Here is an 11519-nt window from a genome sequence, read left to right as displayed (position 1 = left end):
CTAAATCCCTGTGGTCAACTAGGACAAGGGAAGCAAGTGGGGATTGCTGGGGCCATGGGAAGAAAATGTAACCCTTTGGGGGCAGTTGAGACTGTTAGAAAAAATAACGCCCCGGTTCGCCAGTGGACAGAGCCAGTTGGGAGCAAATGGCTCCGTGTGCTGCTAATGTATTCATTCGCCCACTCACTGGGCTCCTGGTTTCATTAAGAATTGATTTTAATTTCCAAAGGCAAAAGCAATTTACCCTGCAAAGTTTGCCACAACTGTGATCCCTACCAGTTTGTTCTGCATCAAATATTTTTTGATCATAAATGGCTTTTTCATACAGAGGACAATGTGAATTGACATTTCAAAGAAAAATAAAAAATATTCAGTAAAAGTGCTTGGATTTGGGGAAAAATAGGATTTTGTTTAAAAAAATTAAGCTTTTGATTAAAAAATAGTTTTCAATTAAAAATTCAGGTTTCAGTTTGTTGTAAAAAAAATCAAGTTTTGATATAAATGGTCAAGATTCTGTGAAAACATTTGTTTTTCCAGTGCAGTTTTCAAGTTCAAAATGTTTAGGGGGTTGGTTTTCAAAAACCCACCAGGTCTTTTCACAAAGTCACTGCTGAGAAAAAGAAAAACCATCTTCCAACGTCCAGAGAACAAATCCTGGGGGGTTTCCAGCTAGTTCCACTCCCAAAGGCTTTCGGGCCCGGTCCAAAGCCCCCTTTGAACCCACAGGCTTTGGCCCAGCGCCTTAGCCCAGGTGCCGAGAGTGTTTGAACGAAGGGAGGATTGGGGGAAGGCTGGGAGCTGAAGGCCCTGCTGGGCTGCCTGGGGTTAGAATGGGAGTGCAGTTGAGGGGAAGGGGGTTGAACTGAACCTGAGGGTACCAGGCCATTCAAACAAGGGGTGACATTTAGCCAGGATACCCACTGGCACCAATGGGTTCGGCTGGAGATTCTCCTTCCTGGCAGCAAGATACTCCAGGCCCCACAATGGTGCCTAATTAATGATTGTCACCAACAACTCCAGAGTCCCTGGGCTGGGGCTGCAGAGTTGGCGCTGCTCGTGGGGTGCTAGTCACACAGCACAGCGACTGCCAGATTCTGATCTGTTCCCCCAGGGTAAATCTGGAGTCACCCCCTGACTGCAATGGGCTCACGGCCAGATTCTGATCTCAGCTCCCCCTGGGGGTCAATCCAGCGTCACCCCCCAGAACCTCAGGGCAGTTCCTCTGAGGTCCAGATGCTGCTTCTCATTCCAGGTTTTTGATAGAGGAAGGAAAATCGCAACAGGAATCAAGGCAGCTATCTGGAGTGGGGACAGACTAACCCCCCGGGCCGGCGGCGAGGTGGGTATCGGAGGTGCAGAAGGGAGGGGGTGCTCACCGTATTTCCTGAGGTAACCCCGATGAATTCCGGAGGAGCTCATGCTGGACCAAACCATCCATCAGACCGGTGAGCCAGGAAAGACTCGGTGGGGCCAGCTGCCAAGAGCCTTGAGCAGAGGCCAAATCTAATCCCTAATGCGGCCGGCCCGCTGCTGGGGGAATCCCAGGGATCTCATCCCTGCCGGCCAATCGCAGCTCATGTAGGCAGCCGCTCCCCCTGCCCCCACTCCCGGCTGGGGGGTATAATGAGCCAGATCCCCAGGTGGTGTAAATAGGTCACAGCACCACTGGAGTCAGTGGGGAACTGGAGTGATGGTGGTTCACACCAACAGGGGATCTGGCCCTGGTCGGTGCATCCTTTTCATCTGGCTCTAGGGCCTTTAGCTCCCCGAGGCTGCAGTGAATCCCTGGGTTGTTAGCGCTGCTACAAAATGCTATTTCCCCGGGGGGCGGGGGGAAGGCCCCCAAACCAGCCCCTCCCTGGCTGGGTGCTGCTCACCAATCAGAGAACTCCGACGGGCAGGGGTGTGAGGCAGCAGGTCCACGCAGACTGTCACCATGCCCTGGCGCTCCAGAGGGTCCTGCCTTCTGAGCTCTCAGCTCAGGGTGCTCAGTTGCTCCGTTAAAATTATGTCACTGCTAAAATTGTTCTTTAGTGGAAGGAAATTGTGAAATTCAAGGTGTTTGCTAAAAAAAAGCCAATGATAAATATTATTATTGACTGTAAAACTGGTGGAGGGAATGCAAAACATCTCCCGGGATTCCCATGAAGCCAGGCCATTGTTAGCAAATTATAAATGAAACCTAGGAATGACGGGGATCCGTCAGGATCCATTCGGCTCAGGATCTCATCTCTGGCAATGCCCAATACAGGTCACTTGAGGGGAAGGTGAAAAAACCCTGCAGCAGAGATGAAAAACCTCTGATTTCTTAGGAGCTGTTAATTTCATTGCAAATATTTTAGTGCAACTACAGTGAATCTCTCTGACATCCTCTTTCCCCAGCACTGCAGGTTTAGATAAACCTCCTGGTTTCCAGTTTTCACACCCACTTCCCCAGATTGCCTGGTGCAGCATGACACAGGTACAAATATATTTTATTATTATAGCACCTGGAGGCCCTGACCAAGATCAGGCCCTGTCATGCCGGGTGCTGCTCAGACCCCAACCGAGATCAGGGTCCCATCACACCGGGCGCTGCACAGAGTCCAACCTAGATCAGGGCCCTGTCGCGCCGGGCGCTGCCCAGACCCCAGCCGAGATCAGGGCCCCGTCACGCCGGGTGCTGCAGAGGCACATAGTGAGAGACAATTCCTGCCACCTGGAGCTGATAGTTTAAACAGAGGAGGGAAGGGTTATTATCTGCAGCACAAAGCCTGATGTCAGTTGCAGCCTACAGCTGCTATTGTAATAAGGGGGGGCCAGAGCCACAGCTGCACTCAACTACATTGACTTCCAGCTGATGGCACAGCTCTGAAACTGACCTATAGGAGAGAGCAGAGATTCCCCGTCTCTGGCTGGAGGAATGAGTTTGCAGGGTCTCCGCCCAGTTCTTATGATCCAGCCTCTCCATTGCACAAACTCACCCGTATTAACTGGTAGCACCAGAGGCCGAAGCCCGAATGTGCCACATGGCAATAGAGCCGCCCCTCTCCTCCCCACCCCCTGGGAGGGGTCCCTGCAGAGCACACGCATGCATAAGAACGAGCGCCCCCCCTGCAGCTGCCCCTCCTCCAGGGAGAGCTCCCCTGAGCACAGCTCCTAGCTGGAACAAACGGGTGGAGCTGGGCTGATTGATATGGCCAAGGGTCCGGCCCCACGGAGGAGAGAATGACACAGGCCATGGAGTGACTCACCCCAAACCACTTGGGGCGTCTGGCCAGAGCCAGCAGCTGAACCCAGCTCTCTCCTGTCCCAGGGCAACACTGGAACGACCCAGTCATCCTAGTGCAAAACAAAAAAACAAAACAACTTGGAAATCCACAGGCTGGGGAAGCAAATAGCAATCGTATTAATAGGACCAAAAAATAAATAACCGAAGTCAAGAGGCAGGAAATTCCTTCCTGCTAAGACAACAGCCTCACGGCTGGGGAATGCAACTGAGCCGTTGGTGGGTTTTTTCCATCTGACACAAACCAGCGGGTCCGGCCAAGATTTCAGCCCTTCGTGGACCCACAGCAAGGCGACAGGGGCAGAGTCAATTCCGGCTGCACAGGGAAGGCAGAGCCCAACCAAATTTGAGGTGGATGTTTCATTAGGTTGGGAGGGGCTAGGGCTAGTGGGTCAGTACCAGCTGCTCTGGAGCCAGAAGCCACCCTTGTGGACAGTAAGGGGGTAACCCACCCCTGGGGAGCCCCCAGCTCCTAGCACTTAGAGGGGAATTGACCCCTTAAAGCCAGTGGGCTCCAGTGTGTCAGGTCTCCCATTGCAGTGCAAACCCAGCCCGGGGCTGCTTAGCGCAGAACTAGAGCCCGGAGGCCAGCACCGCTAAGGGGTGGGGAGCCCAGCCCAGGGCTGGGGGGGACGGACAGCAGCCAAGGGGAATCATTCACCCTCCGCCTCCGCTGACAAACTTCTCAGGGGCCAGATCCCCAGTCGGTGTGACGCGGCACAGCTCCATCAACTGCACCCATGTGCCCCAATCTGTAACTCCTCTCCCCAAAGAGGGGGCCATGACCACTCACACACCCCACCTAGGGGGCAGCTGGGAGCTTGGTCTCCACACCATTCAGAGGCTGCCAGCAAGAGGGTTTTGCAATGAAGAGGCTCATCCCTCTAAGAACCAAGTCGAGACCCTGCAAACTCATTACACCCAGAGATGGGAGAAATCTCTGCTCTGATGGGTCACTTTCAGATCCCCAACAGCCCAGCCACCATCGAAATCGGTGCAGCTGTGTCCATCTAAACTAGCTTCGTTATAATGGTAGCAACTATAAGCTCCAGCTGCGACTGGGGACCCATTTGGCCGGGTGCCACATAGACCCCAACCGAGATCAGGGCCCTGTTGCGCCAGGCGCTGCCCAGACCTCAACCTAGATCAGGGACCCGTTACGCTGGGCGCTGCCCAGACCTTGACCAAGATCAGGGCCCCATTGGGCCGGGTGCCACATAGACCCCAACCGAGATCAGGGCCCTGTCACGCCGGGTGCTGCCCAGACCCTGGCCGAGATCAGGGCCCCATCATGCCAGGCGCTGCCCAGACCCTGACCAAGATCAGGGCCCCATTGTGCCGGGTGCTGCACAGTCCCTGTCCTGAAGAGTTTCCAGTCCAAACAGTCAAAGGGTGGGAAGGGAAACTGAGGCACCGATCAGGGCAGGAACTTGCCCAGGGTCAGTGCTGGGCTAGATGTTTTGAGTCCTTGTCTAGGGCCCTGGGCAATAGGCCAAGCTACCGCTCAGGGCACTTGTGGGCACTATTGATCAGGGCCAGCTCCAGGCACCAGCTTAGCAAGCAGGTGCTTGGGGCAGCGACTCCGGAGTGGGGCGGCACGTCCAGCTATTCGGCGGCAATTCGGAGGAGGGTCCCTCGCTCCCGTTCTGAGCGAAGGGCCTCCCACTGAATTGCCGCAGATCGAGATCGTGGCTTTTTTGGGGGAGGGGGCGGGAGGGTCTGCTTGGGGTGGCAAAACCCCTGAAGCCAGCCCTGCTATCGATATAAAACAATGAACTCCTCTGTGATCCAGAGCTGGCTGGACCCAGGTCAAAGCAGGAGAGATCCTGGACTGGGGGTAATCAGGAAGGCGCTGCTGCCACAACCGTGATCCCCCGTCCCGGCTCCAGAGGGAATCCTGTCCTGCCTGGGCCCAGGCCCGACAGCGCCGCACACAAGCCCAGCTGGGATGGGCGTCTGCGTGAGGAGCTGCCCAGGGGCTAAGGGTTTGATGCAACTGCTGTCCGGAAAAACATCTGGTGCCGATGTCATCAGCTGTGCAGAGCCCCCAGGCAGCGGGAAGGCGGTGGAGGGGCTTGTCCCTGTCTGGCTTGGCTGGCCCAGGGAAAAGGCCAAACCCCGGCTGGTCTCATTCGGCCCTAGCTCCATTGGAGTAAGTGGGGCCAGATCCCCAGCTGGTGTGAATCCACCGCCGCTCCACTGGAGTCTGTTTACACCAGCGGTAGCTCTGGTTCCCCAGTGCACTGAGGTACCCACCCCTCTGGCTCTGGGAGAGGGGAGGTTACAGCTCACGGAGAGAGTTTCACATCCCCAAACTGGCCTCATCATCTGCTCAGCTCCGGCTGGTCTGACCTGAATATTTACGACAGTCAGCAAAGGGGCCAGGCCACAGGGAGCCTTAGGGCCAGATCCGCCACTGGAGGAAAGCCAAGGAACTGCATGGACGCCAGTGCAAGTGTGCTGACTTACACCTGCCGGGGATTTGGCCCCGCTGACTCCAAGAGAGTGACACTCATTTACATTGCAGGGGATCTGGTCCAGGTGGAGAGCAGTGTTGGGGAGGGAATTGCCAGCAGGTGCCTCCAGGACCCCAGCCAGTGCTTGATCCTCAGTTACACCAAGGCACTTCTACGCTGCTTCACCTGGAAATGGAACCCAGGAGTCCTGGCTCCCAGCCCCCCCTGCTCTAACCACCAGCCCCCACTCTCCTCCTAGGGCTGGGGAGAGAACCCAGGAGTCCTGGCTCCCAGCCCCACCTGCTCTAACCACCAGCCCCCACTCTCCTCCCAGGACTGGGGAGAGAACCCAGGCATCCTGGCTCCCAGCCCCCCATGCTCTAATCACCAGCCCCCTACTCCCATCCCAGGGCTGGGGAGAGAACCCAGGAGTTCTGGCTCCCAGCCCCCCCTACTCTAGCCACCAGCCCCCACTCCCATCCCAGGGCTGGGGAGAGAACCCAGGCGTCCTGGCTCCCAGCCCCTCCTGCTCTAACCACCAGCCCCCACTCTCCTCCTAGGGCTGGGGAGAGAACCCAAGAGTCCTGGCTCCCAGCCCCCCTGCTCTAACCACCAGCCCCCACTCCCATCCCGGGGCTGGGGAGAGAACCCAGGAGTCCACAATATTAAATTCCTTTCGCCCTGGAGCATGGGGGCAGGAGTGGGTTTCCTTTGCTTTGTGATGCTGCCTACTCCCAGGGCAGCTGAGCTAGTAGATAATGAAGGGATGATGGAAAACTCAAGGGAGGAGGCAGGTGTGTGGGGCAGACACCAGGGGGTGCCAGCAGGGGGCGTTACCTGTGCTGGGAGGGCTCATGAGCATCCCCATAATGCATCAGACCGGTGGTCCACCTAGCCCCGAGTCTGGTGGCCAGTCCCTGGGGAGGGAAGAGACACGACGCCCCACGGTGGACAGTGCTGGGATAACCGCTGTTACGTGCCCAGCACACCCTGGGGGGAGCCCAGAACCACAGGAAATGCTCCTGCTGGCAGACAGCAGCATGAGGCTCCTTTCCCAGCACACATGGACCCCAAACCAGAGAGAGACGAAGCAGGCTGCTCCCTAGAACAGTGAGCACAGCTCCCCGCCACACTAGGCTGGGCTGACTGGCTGTGAACTGCTGAGCTCTCCCGCTTCCCTCCAGAGCCCCCTAGCCTGCAGGCAGGATCAGGAACAACCCCCTAAAACACACACACACAGCCCTTGATACCCCACAGCCTGTCCTCATGGACCCCCCACCCCACCAGACTGAGTCCAGCCCCAGGGAGCGCTAATCGCTGGGCCTCTTTGCTACGCAGCACATCCAGCCTCTCCTCCTGCAGCCTGTGGCTTTGCCCGGTGAGGGAGGGAGCAGCCTTGGGCTCGGGTCTTTGAGATCCAGGATTTGAATCAGCCAAAGAAACAGCCATAAATCAACTCCCTGAGCTCCGCCAAGTGCCCCCCAGCCAAGGCGATGGGGCCGGGGCTGGGCTGGGCTGCAGGTCAGCTGGGATGTGCACAGCGGATGGCAGGGCCGGGGTTCGGCGCTCCAGTTAGAGTCACTCCAGGTTCACCATGGGGAGCTGAGATCAGGATAGGGCCCTGACCCCACTGCAGTCAGGGGTGACTCTGGATTGACCCTGGGGAGATGAGATCAGGATCCAGCCTCGCCCCCACTGCAGTCAGGGAGTGACTCTGGATTGACCCCAGGGAGCTGAGATCAGGATCCGGCCTTGCCACCACTGCAGTCAGGGAGTGACTCTGGACTGACCCCGGGGATCTGAGATCAGGATCCGGCCCCAACCCCACTGCAGTCAGGGGTGACTCTGGACTGACCCCGGGGATCTGAGATCAGGATCCGGCCCCAACCCCACTGCAGTCAGGGGTGACTCTGGATTGACCCTGGGGAGATGAGATCAGGATCCAGCCCTGACCCCAGTGCAATCAGGGGTGACTCTTTGACCCCAGGGGGAACAGAGGTCAGGATCCAGCCCACACCTCTATGAGGCAGCCAGGTTTGGTCCACTGACAGGGAGAACACCCCACCTCTGGCAGGTCCTTGGGTGGACCCCTCCCCCACAAAGTCCCCAATTTGGCAGCACCTGCATTAACCTTTTCCACACCCTGCTCTTCGCCTGGGGGGAGGGAAGGAGTAGGCGGGGGTGGGGGACAGGGAGTGGTTATGCTCCTCCTTCCCACCCCCTCCCACATCTATATTGACTCCCTGTGAGAGGCGAGTCCAGCACCTGGATCCTCTCACCCCAGCCACTCCGAGGGGTCAGCGCCCTCAAGGCCACATTCCTGCCCCCCTGCCTGGGAGAGGGGCCTGCAGGCAGGGTTTGCTGGAGCAGCTCCTGCTTTGTGTCCTGCCCTGGGGAGGTCAGCCTGCCTCAGGGGTCCCCGCTGAACACCCCTCGGAGCTGTGCCAGCCTTCCGGGCCGGGAGATTAGAGACATGAAAGAGACTGACCCTAGGAAGCAGGGGCTGCGGGTCAGGAGTGAGGGGCACCGGCAGAGCTGGGGGGTGGTGCCCAGGGCCGGGCTAGCAGGGGCTGCAAGTCGAGAGTGAGGGGCACCAGCAGAGCTGGGGGAGAACCCAGCGCTGGCCCTGGCAGAGCTGGGGGGGCTGTCTCATGTGCCTGTGTCCTTGAGCCACATGGGATATGGCCCCCTCTACCCCCGGCTGCCCTCAACGCCAGGCACCCCAGAGCCCGATGATCGCAGCTGGCATGGGGCGGGCGGGGCTGGGGGGGGAGCCCAGGGCCGGGCTAGCAGGGGCTGCGGGTCAGGAGTGAGGGGCACCGGCAGGGCTGGGGGGAGCCCAGGGCTGGGCTAGCTGGGGCTGCGGGTCAAGAGTGAGGGGCACTGGCAGAGCTGGGGGGACCAAGGCTGGGCTAGCAGGGGCTGCGGGTCGAGAGTGAGGGGCACCAGCAGAGCTGGGGGAGAACCCAGCGCTGGCCCTGGCAGAGTTGGGGGGGCTGTCTCAGGTGCCTGTGTCCTTGAGCCACATGGGATATGGCCCCCTCTACCCCCGGCTGCCCTCAACGCCAGGCACCCCAGAGCCCGATGATCGCAGCTGGCATGGGGCGGGCAGGGCTGGGGGGGAGCTCTGTGGTGGATGGCTCAGGCTCCCTGGCCGGTGGCTTCTCTGTCCCAGTCTGAGGCATGACACATCCGCTCAGCAGACCCCTCGGGACAAAGCCCCCAGCCTGGTGCTCCATCAGCAGCAGCCCCCGCGTGGAAACCTGAGCCCGCAGGCGCTGCCATCCAGAGCCTTCCACTCATCTCATCGCTGTTGTTAACCCCACAGACAGACAGAGGGGATGGATCTGGGACGCTCTGGGGCAGAGAGCAGGGTCTAGTGGTTAGAGCTGGGAGCCAGGACTCCTGGGTTCTGTCCTTGCTCTGGGAGGGGAGTGGGGGCTAGTAGTTAGAGCAGGGGAGCTGGGGGCCAGGACTCCTGGGTTCTATCCTAGCTCTGGGAGGGGAGTGGGGGCTAGTAGTTAGAGCAGGGGAGCTGGGGGCCAGGACTCCTGGGTCTATTTCTTGGTAACTGTTTCCCCATTTATAAAATGGGGACAGTGCCCCTGACCCAGCTCTCAGATCTAAGGCTAAGATGGTGGAGTCTCTTGATTCATTTAGGGCCCCTGACCAGCTCCCCTCCCCAGTCCCAGCTGTGATCACAAGGGAGATCGACATGCCCACAAGGGTAGAAGTGGGGTGGCTCCCCTCCTCCTTCCAGTGGCAGCTGTTCCTCCAGCTCGGCCTGCGGGGGCAGGATCCTCCTGCTGGAGGTGGCCCCCCAGCGCCACAGTCCCACCTGGCAGCTCTTCTGGGGGTTAATGTTTAAACCAAAAGGCCCCAGGCTTGTAATGGGCTCCTGCCCCCACTTAATCTGGTCAAATACAACCCGGGGCTTTACTGGGTCAGGAGGCACCCGCCTAGGAGCCAGGACTCCTGGGTTCCATCCCCAGCCAGGGGAGGGGGTTGGAGCCAGGACTCCTGGGTTCTCTCCCCACTCTGCCAGTGACCCCAGGCAAGTCATAGCCTCTTTCTGTGCCTCAGTTTCCACATTTGTAAAATAGGGGTATGGATCCTCCCTGTGTCAATGTAGACTGAGCTGGTGGGGGCAGGGACTGTCTCTCACTCTGTCTGTCAGCTGCAGCCACCCAGGCTCTGATCTCAGCTCCTGCTGTGGGTGGGACCCAGCACAAACACAAGATAAGATCCCCTGTCCTTTATCAGATGGATTGTCTTTCCCTGGAGTTCTCACTCCCTGGTTTCTTTATTGCAGGGTACCTTGGCAGGCTGGGCCTGTGGATTTACTATTTAAATTACTGTGGCTCTCATAAGCCTTGACTGACATCAGGGCCCCGTGGCGCCAGGTACTGCCCAGACCCCGGCCAAGATCAGGGCACCGTCACGTCGGGCACTGCCCAGACCCCGGCCAAGATCAGGGCCCTGTCATGTCGGGCGCTGCCCAAACCCCAACCGAAATCAAGGCCCCATTGTGCTGGGCTCTGCCCAGACCCTGACCAAGATCAGGGACCTGTCGGGCCAGGCATCACCCCGACCCCGGCCAAGATCAGGGCCCCGTCGCACCAGGTGCCACCCAGACCTCAACCGAAATCAGGGCCCCATCGGGCCGGGCGCTGCCGAGATCAGGGCTGGTTGTGGTGTTTATCTTCCATTGCCAGGAAGGAGCCTTGCTTCTCTCTGCCAGCCCAGCCCCAGCACAGGGAGAGGCAGAGAAAACAGCCATTCCTGCTCTGAGGCTCCGGCTCGAAGACAGGACAAAATCAGGAACCTGGTTGGGCAAAAATAACCTGACAGAAAGTCCCCGCAGCAGTGGGTGTAAAGGGAAGTGTGCCAGTCACAGCTGGTGTAAATCAGGAACAGCTGCAGGGAAGCCAGTGGGGACAGCCTGGGGTAAAGCTGGCGTAAACAAATGAGGAGCCGGTTCCCAATTGCCCCTTCCTGGTTCAATATTCGTTCTGTGCCAGCCACGGGCCAAGGCAGCATGATCTGGTGCTTGGGGGCTGGGCTGCAGTCAGGACACCTGGGGCTGTGCTGTGCCTAGCGCCACGGGGCCCTCATCTCAGCTGGGGTCTGGGCAGCGCCTGGCCCGATGGGGCCCTGTTCTCGGCTGGGGTCTGGGCAGCGCCCGGCCCGATGGGGCCCTCATCTCGGCTGGGGTCTGGGCAGCACCCGGCCCGATGGGGCCCTGATCTCGGCCGGGGTCTGGGCAGCACCCGGCACAACAGGGCCCTGATCTCAGCCGGGGTCTGGGCAGCGCCCGATGTGACGGAGCCCTGATCTCGGTTGGGGTTTGCGTAGTGCCAGGCACGACAGGGCCCTGATCTTGGCCGGGGTCTGGGCTGTGCCTGACGGGACGGGGCCCTGATCTCAGTCAGGGTCTGGCCCCACCAGGCCCAATGGGGCCCTGATCTTGGTCGGGGTCTGGGCAGCTCCTGGCACGAGGGGGCCCTGATCTCAGCTGGGGTCTGGGCAGCTCCCGGTGCGACGGGGTCCTGATCTCAGTCGGGGTCTCGGCAGCGCCCGGCACAACGGGGCCCCGATCTCCACTGCACACTATTATCCTGTTAATAAGACTAGAAAAGATTGAATTTGTACTAACCCCTGGTGTGCCCTGGGCACAGGCAGCATCTGCCCGCCCCCCTCAGCAACCCAGTCCCGCGCCCGCCTGGCCCCGGCCTCGCCTGCTCCGTTCCCAGTGCCTGTAACTTTAACAGACTGAAAACTTTCTTTCAGCCTTT

The sequence above is a fragment of the Gopherus flavomarginatus genome, chromosome 18, assembly GCF_025201925.1.
Source record: "Gopherus flavomarginatus isolate rGopFla2 chromosome 18, rGopFla2.mat.asm, whole genome shotgun sequence".
Taxonomy (NCBI): Eukaryota; Metazoa; Chordata; order Testudines; family Testudinidae; genus Gopherus; species Gopherus flavomarginatus.
The sequence above is the reverse complement of the archived record's forward strand: the minus strand, read 5'-3'. Positions refer to the sequence as shown.